At 42.6% G+C, this 10,656-nt stretch overlaps 1 pseudogene; it reads right to left on the reverse strand.

The window, feature by feature from the left end:
- Positions 1 to 2,320: 2,320 nt before the first annotated feature.
- Positions 2,321 to 6,083, reverse strand: LOC111552611 (annotated as a pseudogene).
- Positions 6,084 to 10,656: the final 4,573 nt, after the last annotated feature.

The following is a 10,656-nucleotide window of genomic DNA, read 5'->3' on the forward strand; positions in this document are numbered from 1 at the left end:
CTGAGTCAGACCTCTCGGGCAAGTAACTAATACTTCATGGAGCACAGATAAGGGAGCTGAAAGTGCATCAAGAGCCAACACCCGGAAAGGAGAGGATACATATTGGGTCTCCCAGAGAGTTAGTTTCAGAGCGAGGACTAGAACACAGGTCTCCTGATTCCCAATCTAGGGTGCAACATGTTATGCAGCTCACACTAGGAAATTTTTTTTGGAAGATAAAAACATTTTAGAGAGAAAAATTTGAAGAATTTCAAAAATGAAGACATTTACCTTCATGGGATAGGTTTCTTTTTTTTGTCACAAAACACTATGATTTTATTAGCAACCACATATGTATCATTTTCCACTACATTTTACAATGGCCTTGTTTCACAGGGAAGGTGAACTAATTCTAATGAAATACCAATAACGTATCTTAAACAAGTAACATATTGCTGAAAATTTTTTAAGTTAAAGGCTGGGTGCGGTGGCTCATCCCAGCACATTGGGAGGCCAAGGTGGGCAGATCACCTGAGGTCAGGAGTTTGAGACCAGCCTGGCCAACATGGTGAAATCCCATCTCTACTAATAATATGAAATTAGCCGGGCATGATGCCAGGCACCTGTAATTCCAGCTACTTGGAAGGCTGAGGCAGGAGAATTGCTTGAACCTGGGAGGCAGAGGTTGCAGTGAGCCAAGATGGTGCCACTGCATTCCAGTCTGGGCGACAGAGTGAGACTCTGTCTCAAAAAAAAAAAAAAAAAATTAAGTTAAAATGCACGACATTAGGTAGTGCAGAAAAAAAGCACAGCTGGCAATTTAAGACATGATAACAATGCTGAATCAGTAGTGTTTGGAGTGATACATTTTGCCCATCTTTGGCCAGTCCTAGAGTAGTACTCATCACAAGCTGTATGACAAATGTGAACTAATGAGGCTAAAATACTGAAGACCAAATAGAACCATTCTAAAGTCAGTTTCACAATGAAATACTCCACCCCAGCCTGGAAACAGTGATCTGCTGCAGTTGCTATCCTGCTGTGGCACCTATCCCTGCTGCAGTACTTATTACCAGATCACATGTCCTCCAGCCAGCCAGCCTCCAGGACAAGTGGTGCCCAGTGAGTCACAACCCAAGGAGGAACAGCTGCAGGTTACCGATTTGCATTCCTGTACATACTCGACTTGGGTGGCAAGGATTTTCTCATTTAGCTTGAATATATTTACTTCTAAAAAGACAGTGGGTCGGGTGCGGTGGCTCACGCCTGTAATCCCAGCATGTTGGGAGGCCGAGGTGGGCGGATCACGAGGTCAGGAGATCAAGATCATCCTGGCTAACATGGTGAAACCCCGTCTCTACTAAAAATACAAAAACTTAGCCAGGCGTGGTAGCATGTGACTGTAGTCCCAGCTACTTGGGAGGCTGAGGCAGGAGAATTGCTTGAACCCAAGAGGTGGAGGTTGCAGTGAGCTGAGATTGCACCACTGCACTCCAGCCTGGGTGACAGAGCGAGACTTCATCTCGAAAAATTAAAATTTAAAAAATTAAAAGACCATGTCTGTCTTATTGGGAGGAGAGCGGAGGAATGTTTACTTGCTAGAGAACAGAATACCAAATATCAGCTCTCTCTCCTCATAAACAGAAAGCCCGTTGTCTGTGCCACGAGAAGAGAACCACCTTATCAGCAAGATGTCACTCCTTACCTCTCCAAGAAAAAGGGCCCATATTAAAATCAACCTGTGGCTTACCTCCCTTAGAAATGCTGTTTTCAGATATTCCCATTCCTAGTTTTAGAGGCAGCCATGGAATGTATAGTCTCCTCTGGCCTTGGGGTCAGGAAGAAACGGAAATCTATTCATAAAAGGAATTTAGATTCTGGTCTTGGCCTCTCAAACACGCTTCAAGTGAACGAAGATGGCTCAACCAATAGGTTCCTCCAGGCAAAATTATTCTGGGACCAATGACTCACTCATGTTGTCACTCACGGCCATAAAAAGAATGGTTAACCCAGGTTTTCTGAGAATCAGATTTGGTGCAATGAGTTGGGGTACTATGTGCCATGACTGATTCCTTTAACACAGGCTCAGGCACATGTGTCCATATGTACGCTGTGGTTACACACCAGGGCAGAACCTTCTTAACAAGAGGGTCTCCAGCACATCTTTCCAAGATGCTAAGGTGGTGGGGAAAACACACTTTGCACTCATATGACTGATGATCTAAGCAGCATCTGGGAAAAATGCCTTTAACCCCACCTTTGATTCCTTGCTTCTATGCTAGAAGACTAACACATCTATCCCTACTGAGCCAGGAGCTTGCCTGGGGTCAGGACATTCTCATCAAAAGGCATCTTTGATATTTTTGAACTGACTCATGGCCAGATCTACAGGGAGGCTGAACTTGAGGCTACTGAGGCAACTGTGCAGGTTGAGGGCACTCTCAAAGCCTGTGTGTGCTCCGTAGCTCCCAGGCTGGTAGTGAGGCTCGATGAGTGACCCGGACTTGCAGATGAGGTTCACCCAGGACATCAGAGGCCGCTCATTCAGTGCTATGCACACCAAAGCCTTCAATTCTGAGTCTGCACTGTGCTTACAAGGTCGTGCTCTGTCAGCACCATGTGGATGACGGTCAGTGGGCTCTCTTTGGGGGTCACAACAGTGCCTCCTGTAACAGAAAGGGCAAAGACTGGGAGAGCTCCAGGGCTGGGCATAAGCACCGCCATTTTTAGCGCAGTAGTACTGTAACCCTCCAAGGGATTCACCTTGCTGGCTGCCTACACAGAGCAGATTCATCAAGACAGGAGAATTGCAATACAGAATGAGTAATTCACACAAAGTTGGCTATGCAGGAGACCGGAGTTTTACTATTACTCAAATCAGTCTCCCCAAGCAGAGTTTTTAAGGATAACATGGTGGGTGGGGGTAAGCCAGTGAGCCAGGAGTGCCGATTGGTCAGGGATGAAATCATAGGGAGTCAAAGCGGTCTTCTTGCGCTGAGTCAGTTCCTGGGTGGGGGCCACAAGATCAGATGAGCCAGTTTATCAATCTGGGTGGTGCCAGCTGATCCACCAAGTGCGGAGTCTGCAAAATATCTCAAGCACTGATCTTAGGAGCAGTTTTGGGAGGGTCAGAATCTTGTAGCCTCCAGCTGCATGACTCCTAAACCATAATTTCTAATCCTGTGGCTAATGTTAGTCTAGTCCCCAGGTAAGAAGGAGTTCTGCTTTGGGAAAGGGCTGTTACCATCTTTGTTTAAACTATAAACTACAAACTAAGTTTCTCCCATAGTTAGTTCAGCTTGTGCCCAGGAATGAACAAAGACAGCTCGCAAGTTAGAAGCAAGATGGAGTGAGTTAAGTTAGATCTCTTTCACTGTCTCAGTCATAATTTTGCTAAGGTGGTTTCAGTACTTTACAAAGAGCTCCCAGGGGTGCATGGGCTCAGGGGCTGAGGAGAAGGTTGGCAGCAAACAAGCAGTAGGAGCCATGACGAGGCTCATTCCTGAGGAGGAGACATATAGTTCATGGGCTAGCAGGTCCCTCACAGCCACCATCAGCCCCTTCCACACAGCCACATGGCCAGTTCATCCTTGCCTGCCAGAGAGAGGTCCTGGAGGATGGCAGAGGTGGTGACATGGTCGTGTAACTGGTGCCTCAAGGCTAGCTGCTTACTCTGTCCACTGACACCTCCAGCCTCTTCAGCAAGGGAGCGTAATCTGTCAGCCTGGCTCCTCTGTTACAGGGTTGGAGGGATCTGGACTGTGGCACAACCAAATTAGCTAACAGCAAAATCTGGAGCATTGCCAGCACTTGCAGTATCAGGTGCAGCCCTGTCCCCTGGACTTTCTTCACCTCCCCTGTCTTTGTTGTGCTGTGTCCTGGAGGCAGCGGGTCCGCTGCTGCCAGTTCTGGTGGAGCCATTTCCTGTTTTCTCAGAGGTCTTGCACTTACAGTGTCCACCACCTGTCTGCAAGAGGCTTCCCACTTCATCTTGGATGAGGTTGATGAACATGTAGAAGTCTCCGATCTGAGTTTCCAGTTGCTCAACCAACTGATCTTTGAGTAGGGCTGGGTTGACGATGTGAGCCACTACTACATCTACACACTGACCAAGCTCTTCCGTGGACAGGGAACGGAACTGATGTCCTCATTCAGATTCGTGTCCAGTTTCTTTATTAACTCGTCTAGGATCACCCACTGTCTTTCCAACACCACGAACTGCGGCAGGGCATCATAACTGCTTTTGGATAGGCAAATGTTTCCAGGTCATCTAGCTGGGTCTTGAGCTGCAGTATCCGTTCTTTCTGCTTCTGCCTTTGGGTTTCCAGACACTCTTGTTTGTCCTGCTTATTCCAGTCCTCGCCCCACAACTGTGGCAGCTAATTTGTATATTTTTGGTAGAGAGGGGGTTTCACCATGTTGGCCAGGTTGGTCTCAAACTCCGGATCTCAGGTGATCCACCCACCTCAGCCTCCCACCTAGGGTTCTTTTTAATATTTCCTTATTAGCCTTTTAATGTCAATAGGATCTAGAGTGATCTCCTATTTTTCATTTCTGATATTGGTAATCTGTGTCTTCTGTCTTCTTTTTCTTGAACTCACTGGTAGATTTTATTGATCTTCTCAAACAAATAACTTTCTGGTTTATTAATTTTCCTCTATTGTTTTTACACTGTTTTCACTTTTGTGCATTTTTTTCTTCCTTTTCTCCCCTTCACCTTGCTTTGAGTTAATTTTTTTTCTAGTTGCTTGACATCAGAGTTTAGATTATTGATTAGAGACCTATTTTCTTTCTTACATAAGCACTTAATGCTATAATATTTCTTGTATGCCTGCATTAATATAGTAGTTGCTAGCCACATTGAGCACGTGAAATGTGACTAATCTGAATTGAGACGTGCCATAGTATAAAATAAATACTAGATTTTAAAACGGTAATACAAAAAATATAAAATATTTTAACAGTTTTTATATTGTTACACATTGAAATAGTTAATATTTGGGGTATATTGTGTTAAGTTAAATATAATGTTAAAATTAACTTTACCCCAGAGAGGGCAAGCTGGTCCCTGTGGCCACAATTAAAGTGAAGAGAGCCAGGCACGGTGGCTCATGCCTGTAATCCCAGCACTTTGGGAGGCCGAGGTGGGCAGATCACCTAGGTCAGGAGTTCGAGACCAGCTTTACGAACATGGCAAAACCCCATCTCTACTGAAAACACAAAATTAGCTGGGTGTGGTGGCACATGCCTGTAATCCCACCTACTTGGGAGGCTGAGGCAGGAGAATCACTTGAGCCCGGGAGGCGGAGGTTGCAGCAAGCCGAGATCGTGCCATTGTACTCCAGCCTGGGCAACAAGAACGAAACTCTGTCTCAAATAAATAAACAAATAAGAAAACCTATAAATTTCAATTAAAGTAGGGGAAAACCATTGCCTGCTGGGCTCATAAAATGGGGGAGACTATGGCATCCAGGCAGTGAGGCAGCAGGAGGGCCAATGTTAGTCTGGCTCATCAAGAGACAATACAAAGATGGAGCCAGAGAATGGTCTCAGTCTGAAAATTCTGCCACCATTGAGGAGACTATAGGCGTAAGGACATTACCACTGCCAGGCTGGGGGCCGGGGCTTCTCTCCCCATTCTCAGCTTTCCTGCCCCTGTGCAAGCCCCTCCCCACCTGGAAGAACCCTCCAGGGCTTGGGCTTTGCCAGCTCTGACCCAATTTTGATTATTTATTATGTAATTTATTATTGTTCCTGTGAAAAGGCCACACATGTCCTCTGTCCTTCTGAGAGAGACAGCTGTCCATCCATAGGTTCCACAGTCCAGCCTGCTGGGTGAGTGCAGCATTGCCCCCCTCCTCTGGCCCTCAGGCCCAGGTGGCTGTGTGCCAGCCAAGTGGCAGTGGATGCTCATGGCAGTGGAAGGGGGTGAGTAGAAGTGGCAAGTGGCCCAGCAACCTCCTTTACCTCAACTCCTCCAACCACCACCCACCTCTCACCCTCCCCGGTGTCCAGCGTTTCTGTCTGTGGTTGGCGGTGGCAGTAATGGCAGATGGTGGCTGCTGGTGGCAGCTGCTATGAGAGATGATGAATTCCTCCTTCATGATGAACCAGGCCAGCCTGCAAGATGGTCACCACGACCTCTTCTGCCTGGCTGACTTGACAAGGATTAAATGGAAAAGATATGTATGGCAAGGCCCAACTTCTGCCCCTAATATGTTTCCCGCGACTCAAGGTGACCCTAATTTGAACAGCTTTAATCGCTGCGTTAAGACAGATACAGTTGGTGTTTGGCAGCAAGATCAAATACCTAGAAGAAGAGAATTGTCAATATTTGGTGGGGCAAAGACCCCAATTTTGCTGACCTTAGAAATGGAGTGTGGGAGAAAAGACTTCACTATGAATGCCATACTCTGCTTTTCAAAGCAGTTCACAGTCTGCTGGGATGGTGTTTAATGAACCAGAACTTTGAACATATTGGTAAGTGGTTTGTATAGTCTCATAAAAAAATTAAAAACCTGTAAATAAAAGCGAATGACTGTCCTGCTCTTTCACCTTTTTCTTGCATGGAGACAGCAATGTTTGTACCAGTGTGGAAATTAGCCAACATCAACCTGATGTGAAGATCACATCACCCTTGCTCAACAGCTTCATAGCCCATTTCAAGTTATCTTAAGCCAAGTTGGACTAAATAAAGACCCCAATTAAAAGACATAGATTACAGGATTGAGCTTTAAAATGAACCAACTATATGCCACTTAGAAAAACTCACTTTACTGGTAAAGACACTTAGAGACTGAAGATTAAAAGATGGAAAAAGATATTCTACACGAACAGAAACCAAAAGTGAGCAGGAGTAGCTATACTTGTATCAGATAAAATAGATATTAAATCAAAAATCGTTTAAAAAGAAGAAAATAATTATATAATGGTAAAGAGATCAATTCAAGAAGAGTATATAGCAATTCTAAATATATATGCATCAAATACTGGAGCACCCAGATTTATAAAACAAGTATTACTAGACCTAAAGAAAGAGACAGCAATATAATAATACTGAGGGACTTCACTACCCCACTCACAGCATTAGACAGATCACTGAAACAGAAAATCAACAAAGAAACACTAGACTCAAATTGGACTCTAGGCCAAATGGACCAAATCATATTTACAGAACATTCTAACCAACAATTGCAGAGTATCCATTCTTCTTATCAGCACATAGAATATTCTCTAAGACATATTGTATGTTAGTCCACAAATCAGTCTCAATTTTTAAAAACTGAAACCATATCAAGTGTCTTCTCAGACCACAGGGAAACAAAACTGGAAATCAATACCATGAGGAACTTTCAAAACTATACAAATACATGAAAATTAAACAATATGTCCCTTAAGGATCTTTGGGTCCATGATGAAATTAAGATGGAAATTTAAAATTTTTTGGCCGGGTACAGTGGCTCATGCCTGTAATCCCAACACTTTGGGAAGCCGAGGCGGGTGGATCATCTGAGGTCAGGAGTTCGAGACTAGCCTGACCAATGTGATGAAAACCCGTCTTTACTAAAAATACAAAAATTAGCCGGGTGTGGTGGCGTGCACCTATAATCCCAGCTACTCAGGAGGCTGAGACCGGAGAATCGCATGAACCTGGGAAGCGGAGGTTGCAGTGAGCCAAGATCACACCATTGCACTCCAGCCTGGGCAACAAGACTGAAACTCCATCTCAAAAAAAAAAAAAAAAAAAATTGAAATGAATGAAAATGGATATATAACATAATTCTGGGATATATAAAAAACAATTAGTGCTAAGAGGTATGCTTATAGAGTTAAATGCCTACATCAAAACAAAATAGAAAGATCACCAATTAACAACTTACTATCACACCTCCAGGAACTAGAAAAACAAGAACAAACCCAACCCAAAGCTAGCAAACGAAAAGAAATAATAAAGATTAGAGCAGAACTAAATGAAATTGAAAACAAAAAAAAATTATAAAAAGGATCAACAAAACAAAAAGTTGGTTCTTTGAAAAGATAAGCAAAATTGACAAACTTCTAGCTAGACTATTAATTGATTTATCTAATCAATTACTGATTTATCACATAAATAATTAAGGACAAAAACAATATGATTATCTTAATATATGAAGAAAAATAATTTTATAAAATCTAGCATTCCCTCATGATAAAAACCCTCAACAGAATAGGCAAAGAAGGAACATACCTCAAAATAACAAGGGCCATATACAGCAAACCCATGGCCAATGTCATACTGAAGAGGGAAAACTTTAAAGCTATCTCCCTAAGACCTGGAATAAGACAAGAATACCCACTCTCACCATTCCTATTCTACATAGTACTGGAAGTCCTTGCCAGAGCAACCAGGCAAGAAAAAGAAATACAGGCATACAATTGGAAAAGGGAAGTTAAAGTACCTCTGTTTGATGATGATATGATCTTATGTCTAGAAAAACCTAAAAATTCCTCCAAAAACAAAAAACTCTCAGGTTTGATGAATGAATTCAGCAAAGTTTTAGGATACAAAATCAATATACAAAAATCAGTACCATTTCTATATGCCAATAACAATCAAGCTGAGAACGAAATCAAGAAGGCAATCCCATTTACAGTAGCTACAAAAAATAAAATACCTAGGAATATATTTAACCAAGGAGGTGAAAGATCTCTACAAGGAAAACTAGAAAACACTGATGAACGGAATGACACAAATGAATGGAAAAACACTCCATGCTCATGGATCAAAAGAATTAATATCGTTAAAATGACTATACTGCCCAAAGTGATCTACAGATTCAATGTAATCCCTATTAAAATTTCATGTTCATTCTTCACAGAATCAGAAAATAAACCTTAAAATTCATATGGAACCCCTCCCCCAAAAGCCCAAATAGCCAAAGCAATCCAAAGCAAAAAGAATAGAGCTGAAGGCACCACATTACCTGACCTCAAATTATACCACAAGGCTATAGTAACCAAAACAGCATGACACTGGTATAGAAATAGACACAAAGATAATGGAACAGAATAAAGAACCCAGAAACAAAGAGACATGCCTATAGCCAAATGATTTTTGACAAAGTTGACAAAAACATACACTGGAAAAAGGATACCCTTTTCAATAAATGATGTTGATAAAATTGGATTGCCATATTCAGAAGAATAAAACTGGACCCCCTATCTCACACCATATACAAAAATCAACTCAAGTTGGATTAGAGACTTAAACATAAGACCTGAAAGTATTAAAATGCTAGAAGAAAACCCAGGGAAAACACTTCTGGACATTAGACTAGGTGAAGAATTCATGACTAAGACCTCAAAAGTACAGGCAACAAAAACAAAAATAGGCAAATGGAACTTAAGTAAGCTAAAAAACTGCTGCACAGCAAAACAATAATTAACAAAGTGAACAGACAATCTGCAAAATAGGAGAAAATATTTGCAAACTATGCATCCGTAAATACCCAGAATTTACAAGGAATTCAAACAACTCAAAAAAAAAAAAAAACCCAACATTAATAACTCCATTAAAAAGTTGCCAAATGACGTATGTAGACATTTTTTAATATGAAAAAATGTTCAACATCACTAATCGTCAGAGAAACGCAAATTAAAACCACAATGAAATATCATGTTACACCAGTCAGAATTAAGAAGTCTATAAGGCTATTATTAAGAAGTCAAAATATAACAGATGTTGGCAAGGAGCAGAATAAAAGGAATGCTAATACATTGTATTATTTGCGTTACAGAACGTAAATTACTATAGCCTCTATGATAAAGTATGGAGATTTCGCAAAGAAACTAAAAATAGAACAATCATATGATCCATCCACCACCAGCTATCTACCCAGAAGAAAAGAAATTATTTTATGAAAAATATACTTGCACTAGTATGTTTACTGCAGTGCTATTCACAATAGCAAGTATTCGGAATCAACCTAAGTGTCTGTCAATGGATGAATGGATAAACAACATTATACACACACACACACATACACATACACATACACATAGAAAGGTTCTTGTATCCGTTTGAACTCCAAGAGCGCTCCAACAGACAGCACCAGGTGGTGTGGAGCAACATGCTATTTTTTTTTTTTTTTTTTTTTTTTGAGACGGAGTCTCGCTCTGTCGCCCAGGCTGGAGTGCAGTGGTGCGATCTCCCCTCACTGCAAGCTCCGCCTCCCAGGTTCACGCCATTCTCCTGCCTCAGCCTCCCGTGTAGCTGGGACTGCAGGCACCTGCCACCGCGCCTGGCTAATTTTTGTATTTTTAGTAGAGACGGGGTTTCACCGTGTTAGTCAGGATGGTCTCAATCTCCTGACCTCGTGATCCATCCGTCTAGGCCTCCCAAAGTGCTGGGATTACAGGCGTGAGAACATGCTATTTTAATGAACCCCTGGGTGCAGGCGGGCTGAGACCTAAAATGGCGTCAGCCCCAAGTGAGGACGGGACAGGGGTTTCATAGTCCTCTGTAAACAGAAAGTGTCCCAGTCTGACATGACTGCTACATAGTACCCGGAAAGCCTCTTTCTAGATCTTCAGGGGTACATGTCTTTCCGCCAGGGTAGGTGTCTTCCAGCCGGCTCTCTTCCTGCTTCTACTCTCTTGCTGGCGCACGCTGCTAGCAAAAGTGGCCTTGTGCCTTGG

This window comes from Piliocolobus tephrosceles, chromosome 4 (assembly GCF_002776525.5).
Source record: "Piliocolobus tephrosceles isolate RC106 chromosome 4, ASM277652v3, whole genome shotgun sequence".
NCBI lineage: Eukaryota > Metazoa > Chordata > Mammalia > Primates > Cercopithecidae > Piliocolobus > Piliocolobus tephrosceles.